Source organism: Dendrobates tinctorius, unplaced genomic scaffold (assembly GCF_039654945.1).
Source record: "Dendrobates tinctorius isolate UK_male_01 unplaced genomic scaffold, ASM3965494v1 ptg000326l, whole genome shotgun sequence".
NCBI classification, from domain to species: Eukaryota; Metazoa; Chordata; class Amphibia; order Anura; family Dendrobatidae; genus Dendrobates; species Dendrobates tinctorius.
Genome location: NW_027361993.1, coordinates 17,115,703 through 17,130,090, shown reverse-complemented (window position 1 = coordinate 17,130,090; position 14,388 = coordinate 17,115,703). Strand labels below are relative to the sequence as shown.

Sequence of the window (14,388 nt, the reverse complement as noted above, 5' to 3'; positions counted from 1 at the left end):
GCATATTGGTATCATTTCAGTGAGGCATCCAACGACTAATGAGAAAAGGGGTTTCCCAGAGCTTTTAAGATGCTGAAAAGAATTTCCCATGATCGTGATGTCCACTATGTCTACAAGATGAAGTCATAAACTAAATTCACGGCACGTGATTTTACAGTGATTTTCTTGGGAGAAGTTTCAGTAACAATTAAATTGAAAAGTTGCTGGTTTTCACAAACACTTTGCTATTTTATCCATTAGTGATATCGACACTAACCATTTAAAGAAGATATAAATAGGTATCGCATCATAAAAAAACAAAAGTTCCAGAAAATCTCCATAATAGACAACTAAAAATAATTCCATATTTAATCCACCAATAATAAGAAGTATGTTACCTAATAATGCCAGTCCTTTATCCTTTAGTTCATCTGCACAGTGAAATTTTAGGTAAGTTCTGGTATCTGTCTTTATCGCCCTTAGGCCATGTGCACACGTTGTGGATTCTGCTGCGGATCTGAAGCGTTTTTGGCTCTGCGGGTCCGCAGCAGATTTAGCAGCGTTATACAGTACCATTGTTTTCAATGGTAAAATGAAAAACGCTGTGCACATGCTGCAGATTTTTCCGTGCGGATTTGCTGCAGGTTCAAATCCGCAGCATGTCAATTCTTTGTGCGGAATCCGCAGCGGTTTCACACCTTCTCCATTGTAGAGGTATGAAACCGCAGGGCTAAACCGCAGGCTAATCCGCAGGTAAACCTCAGGTCTTTTGACCTACGGATTTTTCCAAATCCGCGCGGAAAAATCCGCAGCACCTTTCACTACGTGTGCACATAGCCTTATCTTTGAGCTGTTGGGACTCTTTATACTTTTCTGTTTATTTATTATTGTTACTGTTATTACTAAACTAGCAATTAAAAGGTTTGCTCATACTGCATAAAGTGAGATGTTGCCATAGGAATAGTCAAAACTAATTAGTGTCAAGGTTTTCATAAATCTGCAAACAATGCCAGACCATTAAATAGTTGATTTTGCCAAAAAGCCTCTTTCCGTGACCCTTGGACAGGGTGCACACAAGGACAAAGGGCGAAGGAACAGTGGGCTAGATTTTCTGGATGGCACATGGAACAACAAAGACCTGAATAGCAATCAAAAAGGTGGAGCTGGACACACCGAAAGCCACCGAGCCAGTATTGTAGACAAACACCTGACATGAGAGCAGATGAAGGATTAAATGGCAGGTCTGAATCAGGATGCAGATGCAGGTTGTAGAATTTGCAGGAGTTTACAGAGATTATTGCAGCATAAGGTGATCAAACTCTTAATAGCAGTTCGTAATGCCAACAGCAGATGATTGGATTAGTAGGTCTGATGAGTAGGAGATGCAGGCTGTAAATACCACAGGAGTTTGGTGAGACGATTGTAGCTGAAGAAAATGGATGGTGGCAATTTCCAAAACTAACAGCCCTGACTGAATACTCAGATGCATTATATCACATTTGACCTTAAAAGGCTTTTGGTGATGATATCAGAGTCACATCACACGACTTATGAAATTTGATGTAGAACACAGAAAAGAATGGCGGCCATAGAGGGAAGGGAGCGTAATCTAGCCTTGGAGTTGATACAGGACACTTAGATCTATTATCCATCTAATTTTTGGTTAAGAATCCAGTTCTTCTACAAAAGGAAGTCCTGCAAGGGCTCAGATGATGGAGATCTGCATCTAATGCTCTTCAAAAACACAGCCCCGTTGTGCACTGTCCAGAAAGGCAGCTAGCCATGCATGCCTCTTGCAGTACATTTGCAGAGGACTTCAAAAACAATATAGGTTAACCTTAAAGGATTTGTCCATTCTTTCATTCTTAACACCATTAAACTATGAAACACCATGGAGTGAGCCCCTCATTGGCCGACCCCATAGCCCCTCCACAGAACATAACTCAATGTATTAGGTAATCTTGGAGAGACTTATAAGACTTGCAGCTAATGTGTAGCTCTGCTACAGTTCCTTTAAAGGGAATCTGTCACCCCTTTTTTGAGATATCATATAATGATATCATTCAATTGTGTGTCACATAAGGATTCTCTTAGTACTTTTGCTTCCCCCTGACCCCGCACCTTTCTTGTATAAATACCTTTTTTATATCGTTTTAGATGTATGTAAACTGTCGCTGTCCGGTCCGCTGGGCGGGGCTTATTCACCTGCTCCCCCCCTCCCTGTCTTGCTCTACGCATTTCTTCTTGTATAGAGCAAGACAGGGAGGGGGGGAGCAGGTGAACAAGACCCGCCCATCGGACCGGACAGCGGCAGTTTACATACATCTAAAACGATATAAAAAAGGTATTTATGCATGAAAGGTGCGGGGTCAGGGGGAAGCAAAAGTACTAAGAGAATCCTTATGTGACACACAATTGAATGATATCATTATATGATATCTCAAAAAATGGGTGACAGATTCCCTTTAAACTGTGCAATCATTTCATTATGTCTGAATTTTTTTCTTAACTTGCTGAAATAATTTGTCTTCATTGTCACCCAGTAGCTTGTTTTTACTTTCTACAGGACATAGAAGTCTCCATGATCTTCAGTTACTCTATGCAGTACCACCATGCTACATCCATGTTCTACATTTCTTTGTAAGTCTTGTCCATCTTTCATCTATATGTTTGTAATAAAATGTGTTTTTTTATGGTTTTATTTCATTTGGTTGAAATAAAACATAAACATATTCATTGTAATATCATTACTGTCTCATAATACCATTGACCAATTCAAATTATGCTAATACCTCCTGTAGATTTCCATAAGTACCTCATATCATCTATCTAAAGGGGCTTCTCACAAAATTAGAATATCATCAAAAAAGTTAATTTATTTCAGTGCTTCAATGCAGAAAGTGAAACTCATATATTATATAGAGTCATTACAGAGTGATCTATTTCAAGTGTTTATTTCTGTTAATGATGATGATTATGGCTTACAGCAATGAAAACCCCAAAATCATTATCTCAGTAAATTAGAATAATTAACAAAAACACCTGCAAAGGCTTCCTAAGCATTTAAGAAGGTCCCTTAGTCTGTTTCAGTAGGCTCCACAGTCATGGGGAAGATTACTGACTTGACAGATGTCCAGAAGGCAGTCATTTACACACTCCACAAGGAGGGTAAGCCACAAATGGTCATTGCTAAAGAAGCTGGTTGCTGTTTACAAAGTGCTGTATCCAAACATATTAATGGAAGATTGAGTGGAAGAATAAAGTGTGGTAAAAAAAGGTGCACAACCAACCGGGATAACTGCAGCCTGGAAAGGATTGTTAAGAAAAGGCCATTCAAAAATTTGGGTGAGATTCACAAGGAGTGGACTGCTGCTGGAGTCATTGCTTAAAGAGCCACCACACACAGACGTATCCAGGACATGGGCTACAAGTGTCACATTCCTTGTGTGAAGCCACACATGACCAATAGACAACGCCAGAAGCGTCTTACCTGGGCCAAAGAGAAAAAGAACTGGACTGTTGCTCAGTGGTCCAAGGTGTTGTTTTCAGATCAAGGTGTTGTTTTATCAAGACCAATGTCAGCGCAGCCGTCTAAAAGGAAATTTTAAGAGTACTTCATGCTGCCCTCTGCCGAGAAGCTTTTTGAAGATGGAAATTTTATTCTCCAGCAGGACTTGGCACCTGTCCACACTGCCAAAAGTACCAATACCTGGTTTTAAAACAACAGTATCACTGTGCTTGACTGGCCAGTAAACTCGCCTGACCTTAACCCCATAGAGAATCTATGGGGTATTGTCAAGAGGAAGATGAGAGACACCAGACCCAACAATGCAGACGAGCTGAAGGCTGCTATCAAAGTAACCTGGGCTTCCATAACATCTCAGCAGTGCCACAGGCTGATTGCCTCCATGCCACGCCGCATTGATGCAGTAATTGATTGCAGAAGGAGCCCTGACCAAATATTGAGTGCATTTACTGAATGTACATTTCGGATTTTATAATCAGTTTTAAAGCTGGTGTTATAAAGTATTCGAATTTACTGAGATAATGACTTTTGGGTTTTCATTGGATGTAAGCCATAATCATCAACATTAACATGCATAAATACTTGAAATAGATCACTCTGTTTGTAATGACTGTCACGCTCGCGACTTGGCTGATTGGCACGAGCCGGGGGTTGTGGCCCCATTGTGCCACAAACCAAACTACCCTGGAAGGGGTGTGACTATGACAGCTACCTTGGTCTTCGCTGGAGCCTCTGATGGTGAGGTCAGGCTTGTGCGGCAGGTAGCTACCTGGTACCACTCCAGGGTGGTGTCTGGTTTTGGCTGCTGATCCCACTCGGGGGCAAGTCAGTTGGAAAGGTGCTACAGACAGGCAGGCAGCTAGGCACGGCATTTACGGCTGAGACACAGGGCAAGCAGACACGGCTGAGACACAGGGGAAGCAGGCACAGCTGAGACAGGGCAAGCAGGCACGGTTTGATACACTGACAGGCAGGCACGGCTTGGAGACACAGGGCAGGCTGGCACGGACGAGACACAGGGCAGGCTGGCACGGATGAGACACAGGGCAGGCTAGCACGAATGAGACACAGGGCAGGCTGGCACAGACGAGACACAGGGCAGGCTGGCACAGATGAGACACAGGGAAGGCTGTCAAAGATGAGACACAGAGCACGCAAGCACAGATGAGACACAGGGTGGGCACACACGAGACACAGGGCAGGCAGGCACAGATGAGACACAGGGCAGGCAGGCACAACTTGAGACACAGGGCAGGCAGGTAGGGACCTGTTCACACAGCCAGAGCGGGTACGAGGAACAGGTAGGGTTCTGTTCACACAGGAGGTGCAGGTACAGGTACTGATAGGAGGGAGTGGAATATGACGGGACAGGTTTGGACCTGTTCACATGGGAGGACCAGGTGCAGAGCAGGCAGAGCTGCAAGGATGCAGAGCAGGCAGAGCCGCAAAGGTGCGGAGCGTGCAGAGCAAGCGGTGCTGCATGGGTGCAGACCTGGCAGAGCCGCACGAGTGCAGAGCAGGCAGAGCTGCAAGGGTGTAGAGCACAGACAGGGAGGACACAGGGCATGCAGGCATGGCTTGAGACACAGGGCAGGCAGGTAGGGACCTGTTCACACAGCCGGAGCGGGTACGAGGAACAGGTAGGGTTCTGTTCACACAGGAGGTGCAGGTATGGGTACTGATAGGAGGCAGTGGAATATGACGGGACAGGTTTGGACCTGTTCACATGGGAGGAGCAGGTGCAGAGCAGGCAGAGCTGCAAGGGTGCAGAGCAGGCAGAGCCGAAAAGGTGCAGAGCATGCGGAGCAAGCGGTGCCGCAAGGGTTCAGACCTGGCAGAGCCGCAAGAGTGCAGAGCAGGCAGAGCTGCCAGGGTGCAGAGCACAGACAGGGAGGACACAGGGCATGCAGGCATGGCTTGAGACACAGGGCAGGCAGGTAGGGACCTGTTCACACAGCTGGAGCGGGTACGTGGAACAGGTAGGGTTCTGTTCACACAGGAGGTGCAGGTATGGGTACTGATAGGAGGGAGTGGAATATGACGGGACAGGTTTGGACCTGTTCACATGGGAGGAGCAGGTGCAGAGCAGACAGAGCTGCAAGGGTGCAGAGCAGGCAGAGCCGCAAAGGTGTGGAGCGTGCGGAGCAAGCGGTGCCGCAAGGGTGCAGACCTGGCAGAGCCGCAAGAGTGCAGAGCAGGCAGAGCTGCAAGGGTGCAGAGCAGACAGAGCCACAAAGGTGCGGAGCGTGCGGAGAAAGCGGTGCCACAAGGGTGCAGACCTGGCAGAGCCGCAAGTGTGCAGAGCAGGCAGAGCTGCTAGGGTGCAGAGCACAGACAGGGAGGACACAGAGAAAGACAAAGCAGGGAAAGAAGCCAAAGACAAAGAGGCAATGGTAGGACAGAGATCAGACAAGGTACAGGGACAAAGACTCAAGGACCAGGACAGAGGTACTAGGCAAGACAAGGTCAGGAGGTATAGCACAGAGACCAGGATATTCTGCTTCCTGGAGGGCAGACAGACAGGCACAAGACAAAGCTAGGAGAAACACAGAACAGGGCCTGGCTTACTCAGCAGCAAAACACTAACTGAGTTTAGACATTGCACAGGCAATGTTCCAGTGGGTGGGGCAGCCCTAAATAGTAGAGGGCTCTAGGTAATTGGTCAGGGACACTTTAGCTAGGTACACCTTGACTCCATAAGAAGCAGAGAGTTCAGGCGCTGCCCCCCTTTACACACAGCCAGGTAACATGCAGAGAGAAAGCAGGAGACAAGAGGCATAGCGCATGGAGCTGGCAGCAGACAGAAATCACAGCATGCAAAACAGAAGCCGCGGAGACACCATCACATGTTTCTCAACGCAAGCAATGACCAGCCAGGTCTTTCCCCGGGAAGGAACAACCACGGGAAGGGCAGTCTCCAATGAAGGAAACCACCTATGCCAAAACATGGTATCCAACCACAGACAGCTGTTTCGGGGTATTGCCCCTCATCAGTGTGGAGTAGGAAACTGGCTGGTAGGAGCAATGCCTAGTAAAAGACTGTGAAGATGAGGATGAATGAACTCATGGAGATCAACATCCAACACTGCGGAGACACCATCACGTGTTTCTCAACGCAGTGATTCTAGAGCACTGCCCCCATCCCTTATGGGAAATATGCAAAACAGAAGCCGCGGAGACACCATCACATGTTTCCTACTCCACACTGATGAGGGGCCATACCCCGAAACAGCTGTCTGTGGATGGATACCATGTTTTGGCATAGGTGGTTTCCTTCATTGGAGACTGCCCTTCCCGTGGTTGTTCCTTCCCGGGGAAAGACCTGGCTGGTCATTGCTTGCGTTGAGAAACATGTGATGGTGTCTCCGCGGCTTCTGTTTTGCATGTTTTGCATATTTCCCATAAGGGATGGGGGCAGTGCTCTAGAATCACTGCGTTGAGAAACACGTGATGGTGTCTCCGCAGTGTTGGATGTTGATCTCCATGAGTTCATTCATCCTCATCTTCACAGTCTTTTACTAGGCATTGCTCCTACCAGCCAGTTTCCTACTCCACACTGATGAGGGGCAATACCCCGAAACAGCTGTCTGTGGATGGATACCATGTTTTGGCATAGGTGATTTCCTTCATTGGAGACTGCCCTTCCCGTGGTTGTTCCTTCCCGGGGAAAGACCTGGCTGGTCATTGCTTGCGTTGAGAAACATGTGATGGTGTCTCCGCGGCTTCTGTTTTGCATATTTCCCATAAGGGATGGGGGCAGTGCTCTAGAATCACTGCGTTGAGAAACACGTGATGGTGTCTCCGCAGTGTTGGATGTTGATCTCCATGAGTTCATTCATCCTCATCTTCACAGAAATCACAGCATGACCTGGAGCAGTAAGTTGGTGTGCGGGAGATGGGAGGCCATGCAGTGATGCCAGCGGGGTTGTTACAGGCTCTATATAATATATGAGTTTCACTTTTTGTATTGAAGAACTGATTCTAATCTTTTGAGAAGCACCTGTATCTATTATCCATTTATCTATCTATCTATCTGTTATATATCTATCAACTATCTGTCTATCTATTATCTATCTTTCTATCTATCAACTATCTATCTATCTATCATCTATCTATTATCTATCTATCTGTCTATCTATCTGTATGTCTATCTATCTATCTATCTATCTATTATCTATATATCTATAATCTATCTATCTATCTATCCATATAACTGTCTATCTGTTTGCTGAGAATTGTTGGCCAGCTGCTCAGACTTCCGTTCAAGATAGTTAAACCTTCCATGAAGTGCTTAGTTACGTGACTACTGTTATTAATACCTTACTTTATTTGCAATTTCAATATCTTTTCCTCCCTCTAGACTAGAACAGTGCGGTGAAAGAATTCACTATTCCTACATTGCTAATACAGCCTTTGAAGGCTTAGCAATTATGCATACAGGCACAGGATCTCCTCCCTTCCACTTTTGACAGGTAAAGGGAATAAAGCATAGATCTTGCAGAAGAAATGAATGATCTCTATGAACATTTCTCAGTGAAGTGAACAGGTTCTCCCAAAGTACAGTAGATGACAGAACACGCTCTAGTTTCCTCTCCCCTGTCATTTCTATCATGTACTTGGTTGTCTGTGTTTTTCTCCATGGAGAGCAATAATGGGAGGCGATTTTCCACTGCTACATCAGTAAGCACTGCAATGGATTCTCTAGAAAGTAATGGGCATATAGGAATGAACAGATTCCAGAGATGAATGAAACGAGCTCCATCTCCAGAGTAGTGGCCAGGTTTCAGAGTAGTGGTCAAGTTTCTCAATATAACTCAACTTGGTTCTTCAGCAATGGGAGTGTGTATTACATAGTACTGTGCCCCAACTTCTGCAGAACATCAAGGTACACACCACAGCTGATGTAAAACATCATTATACACACCTCAGTTGATGGAGAGCGCCATAATACACACCTGAGCTGCAGCAGAATCTCACAATACTCACCTCATCTCGTGCATACCTACAAAATACACACCTCAGCTGAGGTAGAGCAACATAATACACATCTCAGCTGCTGCAGAACATCATGAGTCACATAATCTTCCGCAAAGCATCATAATGCACACCTCTACTGCTGAAGAACCTCATAGTACAACTCAGCTGCTTCAGAACCTCATAATGCCCCTCAGCAAATCTCAGCAGTTAGTACTGTAGCCTACTTCATCAATGGGGAACACCATTCAAATCTCATCAAGGACATTGTATGTTCTCTCCGTGTTTGTGTGGTTTTCTTCTGGTTACTCCGGTTTCCTCCCACACTCCAAAAACATACTGATAGAGAATTTAGATTGTAAGCCCCAATGGGGACAGTGCCAATAATTTCTGTAAAGCGCTGTGACGTTAATGGCACAATTTAAGCATGCTAAATAAATGCAAATTTGCTGTAGAACATCTATTTTTGCAGACCTTTTTTTGAAAAATATGAGGGCTTTTTATATTAGAAAACCAATATGGAAAGATATTTCTCTTTTCGGTTAAAAAAAAAAGTTCTGTAGCAGCTGCTTGGTATACTATAAATGACAATGGATCTTTCCTATAATATATAGATAGTATCAGTATGTTCAGTAAATATATAATCAATGAGGGAAGGCATAACAGCAATAGAATTACATTTAGTTTACAAAAGGGTGGAAGCACAGAGGGGCTTTTGCTGGAGGTGTCAAAAAACAGCACCTTAGTTCCTGGATCCTGAGCTTCACAGAAGATAACAAGATGGAAATGTTTAGATATTTCTGCTATTTTCTCCCTTTTTATTTTATAACTGTTTTGCATATGCGTGCTGTTTCTTTTTCCTTTTTTGTATATTTATTGTAAGCACAGTATATTTTTATATTAAAGATTCAAATGTTTAATAAGTTTGACCCATGCATGCTCTAAAAAAGCTATAGCCCGTGAGAGAGCGAGTGACCTTTTGATTTTCTGACAGTATCAAAATTTTGGTGACTCATCACTCCATGTATTTTTTGAATGGTGGAAGCGTGTTAAGAAATCAGGGTGTGCTGAATGTGTTGGGGAAGGATTTATGTTAACTTTATAGCCTAGAAAAGAGGTTGAGAGCTGGATTGAGTGAGAGGAAATCAATTAACCCGGGCAGGCACACTCCACCTCACGTGCTGAGAAGTATGTACGTGGAACAGTGGCCCCTTTGGAGTTCAGTATATATGTACAACAAGTTTAGGAAGCTGGCTGAGCACAGTGAAGTCTGTTGCCAGGTGAACGCATTGTCCCAGCCTGGGTTATTGAAACAAATTTTGGGGCTCAGTTTTGTGCAGTGGAGCACAATTCTGTAATCCACCAGCTGGGACCATGTCCTTAGGCAGATGTCCCATATAATCATCGGTGACAGGAATTGGCCTCTTTTTACATCCCTCAGTTCAAATTTCAGGGTATTGTGCCCCACAAGATTGGGGGGAGGTAGTCATGGCTGTTCCCTCATTGCTCATTAGTTCAGTTAGGGTACCGTCACATTTAGCGATGCACCAGTGATCCCGACAACGATACAACCCGGTCAGGATCGCTGGTGCATTGCTAAATGGTCACTAGTGAGCTGCCAAACAGGCAGATCTCACCAGCGACCTAGCAGCGATCGGCGGTCGTTACTTACCTGTCAGACGCGGCAATGAAGACGTTCTCCCGCCCACGTCCACGCGTTGCTCGTCGGCGCCAGCAGGAAGCGGCCGACGAGAAACTGCCCAGGACGTTCTTGCGCGATCAGCGATAGCCAGTGGGGGAGCCGGTTGGAGGTATCACACATAGCGATATCGCTAGCAATATTGCTGTTGTGTCACAAAATCGGTGATGCTTAAGTGATATCGCTAGCGATCTCGCTTAGTGTGACGGGGCCTTTAGACTGCATATTTGTCCTCCAGATGATGCAGACTAGTAAACTGCAGTGGGCTGATGCAATCTGTAATTAGCAGACATTCCACAAATTAGCATACAAGAAAGGGCAGCAGACAGTCTCATATGAAACAATGGCTCATATCCTTTGATTTACTGAACAAAGGAATAGCATGTCTATCATGATTATGAATAGTTCACCCCTGCACAAGTGGCCAGATTTTCCTTATTTGACGCTGAATTGTCACAATTGCTATTCTATTACTCTACATCTTTATTCTTTGATATTTGAGTCGTTGGTTTCCAAAATACGCTGATAGCAGAAAACTGATTGTTTAAAGGTCAGTCTCTTCTGTGTCATCTGGAATTTGTTCTGCTTTGCTTATTTTTGGTTAGTTATTTTTATGCTTTATAGGATTCAATGTGATGAAGCCATGGACTGGCAGGTTAAAATGATGATCACAGCATTCAGTATACCAGCACTATACACTGTACATATGTATATTCAGTATACACTGCATACAGTTGTGGCCAAAAGTATTGACACCCCTGCAATTCTGTCAGATAATGCTCAGTTTCTTCCTGAAAATGATTGCAAACACAAATTCTTTGGTATTATTATCTTCATTTAATTTGTCTTAAATGAAAAAACACAAAAAGAATTGTCCTAAAGCCAAATTGGATATAATTTCACACCAAACATAAAAAAGAGGGTGGACAAAAGTATTGGCACTGTTCGAAAAATCATGTGATGCTTCTCTAATTTGTGTAATTAACAGCACCTGTAACTTACCTGTGGCACCTAACAGGTGTTGGCAATAACTAAATCACACTTGCAGCCAGTTGACATGGATTAAAGTTGACTCAACCTCTGTCCTGTGTCCTTGTGTGTACCACATTGAGCATGGAGAAAAGAAAGAAGACCAAAGAACTGTCTGAGGACTTGAGAAACCAAATTGTGAGGAAGCATGAGCAATCTCAAGGCTACAAGTCCATCTCCAAAGGCCAGAATGTTCCTGTGTCTACCGTGCGCAGTGTCATCAAGAAGTTTAAAGCCCATGGCACTGTGGCTAACCTCCCTAGATGTGGACGGAAAAGAAAAATTGACAAGAGATTTCAACGCAAGATTGTGCGGATGTTGGATAAAGAACCTCGACTAACATCCAAACAAGTTCAAGCTGCCCTGCAGTCCAAGGGTACAACAGTGTCTGAATGAAAAGGGACTGTATGGTAGGAGACCCAGGAAGACCCCACTTCTTACCCTGAGACATAAAAAAGCCAGGCTGGAGTTTGCCAAAACTTACCTGAAAAAGCCTAAAACGTTTTGGAAGAATGTTCACTGGTCAGACGAGACAAAAGTAGAGCTTTTTGGGCAAAGGCATCAACATAGAGTTTACAGGAGAAAATAAGAGGCATTCAAAGAAAAGAACACGGCCCCTACAATCAAACATGGCGGAGATTCCCTGATGTTTTGGGGTTGCTTTGCTGCCTCTGGCACTGGACTGCTTGACCGTGTGCATGGCTTATGAAGTCTGAAGACTACCAACAAATTTTGCAGCATAATGTAGTGCCCAGTGTGAGAAAGCTGAGTCTCCCTCAGAGGTCATGGGTCTTCCTGCAGAGCAATGACCCAAAACACACTTCAAAAAGCACTAGAAAATGGTTGGAGAGAAAGCACTGGAGACTTCTAAGGTGGCCAGTAATGAGTCCAGACCTGAATCCCATAGAACACCTGTGGAGAGATCTAAAAATGGCAGTTTGGAGAAGGCACCCTTCAAATATCAGGGACCTGGAGCAGTTTGCCAAAGAAGAATGGTCTAAAATTCCAGCAGAGCATTGTAAGAAACTCATTGATGGTTACCGGAAGCGGTTGGTCGCAGTTATTTTGGCTAAAGGTTGTGCAACAAAGTATTAGGCTGAGGGTGCCAATACTTTTGTCTGGTCCATTTTTGGAGTTTTGTGTGAAATGATCAATGTTCTGCTTTTTGCGTCATTCTCTTTTGTGTTTTTTTTCATTTAAGACAAATTAAATGAAGATAATAATACCAAAGAATTTGTGTTTGCAATCATTTTCAGGAAGAAACTGAGTACTATCTGACAGAATTGCAGGGGTGTCAATACTTTTGGCCACAACTGTATGGTATAAATCCATAGTTGATGTTGAGGCTCTAAAATTTATATCAGGGTCCACACCTGTGGCATACTGGTGTTTTCTAATGTGAAGAAGGCCTCGAAAGTCCAGTGCCCTGATTCATCTGCTACCTCTCCTCCCCTCCCATATTTGCTCTTCCACAAGTGCACGTTTTACACAATCATGCCCTCTTGGAATATAATAAATGATGACGTGTGTGCTGTACAGATCCTAATTTATTCTGTTAGATAGAGCTTAATCATGTGACAACCTGAAAGACGTTTAATATAACTATTTTGCTAGCCTTCCAACAGATACTGACCTATTGTCCCTTTAACTTGTGTGCTTTCAGTTCCCCACCTGGATATCCGCTCAGTGCGCTTCTGTATGTTTTAATGTTGTTTTCATCCATGTATTCATGGTATGCTGCTTCCTTGTGAAATGTCATGCTGGCAGTGTAGTGCAGTAGTTAGTTAAGTGTTTAATGTTTAACTGGTTTTATTAGGGAAGGACAGACGTTATTTAAAGCACCACTCCAGCATTTTTTTTTTGAATTTTCAGTGCTGGAATGGTGCTACGAAACTGAGGTTCAGTCCCCTGTCTTATACTTAAACTTCTTTTTGGCACTGCTGCGGTCCTGCAGAACCATCTTGTGACCACAGCTTTTGACTGGCCGGAAGTTGGAAGCTACGTCACAAGCTCTCAATGTAAGTATATGAGAGCCAGAACGAGGCCAGAATGAGTTGGCCTCTTTTTATATCCCTCAGTTCCAATTTCAAGGCATTGTGCCCTACAAGATTGGGGGGTAAGTAGTCATGGCTGTTCCCTCATTGCTCATTAGTTCAGTTAGACTGCATATTTGTCCTCCAGATGATGCAGACTAGTAAACTGCATTGGGCTGATGCAAACCGTAAACAGCAGGCATTCCACAAATTAGCATACAAGAAAGGGAACCAGACAGTCTCATATGAAACAATGGCTCATATCCCTTGACTTACTAAGCAAAGGAATAGCATGTCTAGCATAAACTTGTATTGATTTGTGACCTCCAGCTCGCTCAGCAAACACTGGAGTGATCCAGCAAGACAAAAACTGCAGGAGACCGACAGGTGCGGCAGTAATAGAAATTAAAGACAGTGGAGGGTAAATATCAGACTAGGTGCGGGGGGCCTTAAATTAGAAGCACCACTCCAGCTCTGCAACAAAATAAACACTGGAGTAATGCTTTATGGGCTGTCTTCCCTCCATCCTGACACAGTTGCAGAGGTCATGTAGAGCAGGTAGGAGCTGCACTGCATGTTAGATCAAGCAACTTGTTAATGGGAAGACATATCAAGTGGTGTGTCACCACAGATTGTGGAAGGCAGATTGCCTCTGTGACTGTCCAAGATAGAGGAAACCATGGCCACCAGTAAGAAGAGAATAAAAACTTCACAAAGTAACACACAGTTCAAAAGTTACAGGAGTAGTGAGGGCCCTGCTCACAAGGTTACAGTCTATAAGGAAATAGGGGGCACAATAGGTAAAAAATGCTTGTAATGTATGGTCCAGCCATGTATGGTCCAGCCATGTATGGTCCATCAATGTATGGTCCAGTCATGTATGGTCAGCCATGAATGGTCCAGTCATGAATGGTCCAGCCATGTATGATCCAGCCATGATTGGCGCAGCCATGTATGGTCCAGCAGTGCATGGTCCAGTCATCATTATAATAAATAGGAGTAATCAAATTAAGCTGCATGATTCAGTTGTTAGACAGTATATGTATAACTACAGTTACTAAGTGGTATTCGAGAGCAGATTCTGAGCAAAGTTTAAAAAAAAGGATTAGATTTGTGAAGTGAGGTGATAAGCTTGTTTAACCCCTTGA

General features: G+C 44.2%; 1 protein-coding gene and 1 long non-coding RNA gene across 8 annotated transcripts in view; both read left to right on the top strand.

Annotated features, from left to right (window-relative positions):
• The window catches only part of AJAP1 (adherens junctions associated protein 1), a 542,737-nt gene that overhangs the window by 148,951 nt on the left and 379,398 nt on the right, over positions 1 to 14,388 (top strand). The gene's annotated exons all lie outside the window — the stretch shown is intronic.
• On the top strand, positions 2,439 to 5,056 carry LOC141074216 (uncharacterized). The gene is made up of 2 exons (XR_012227156.1): positions 2,439 to 4,050; positions 4,267 to 5,056. It is a non-coding gene; the product is annotated as an uncharacterized lncRNA (long non-coding RNA).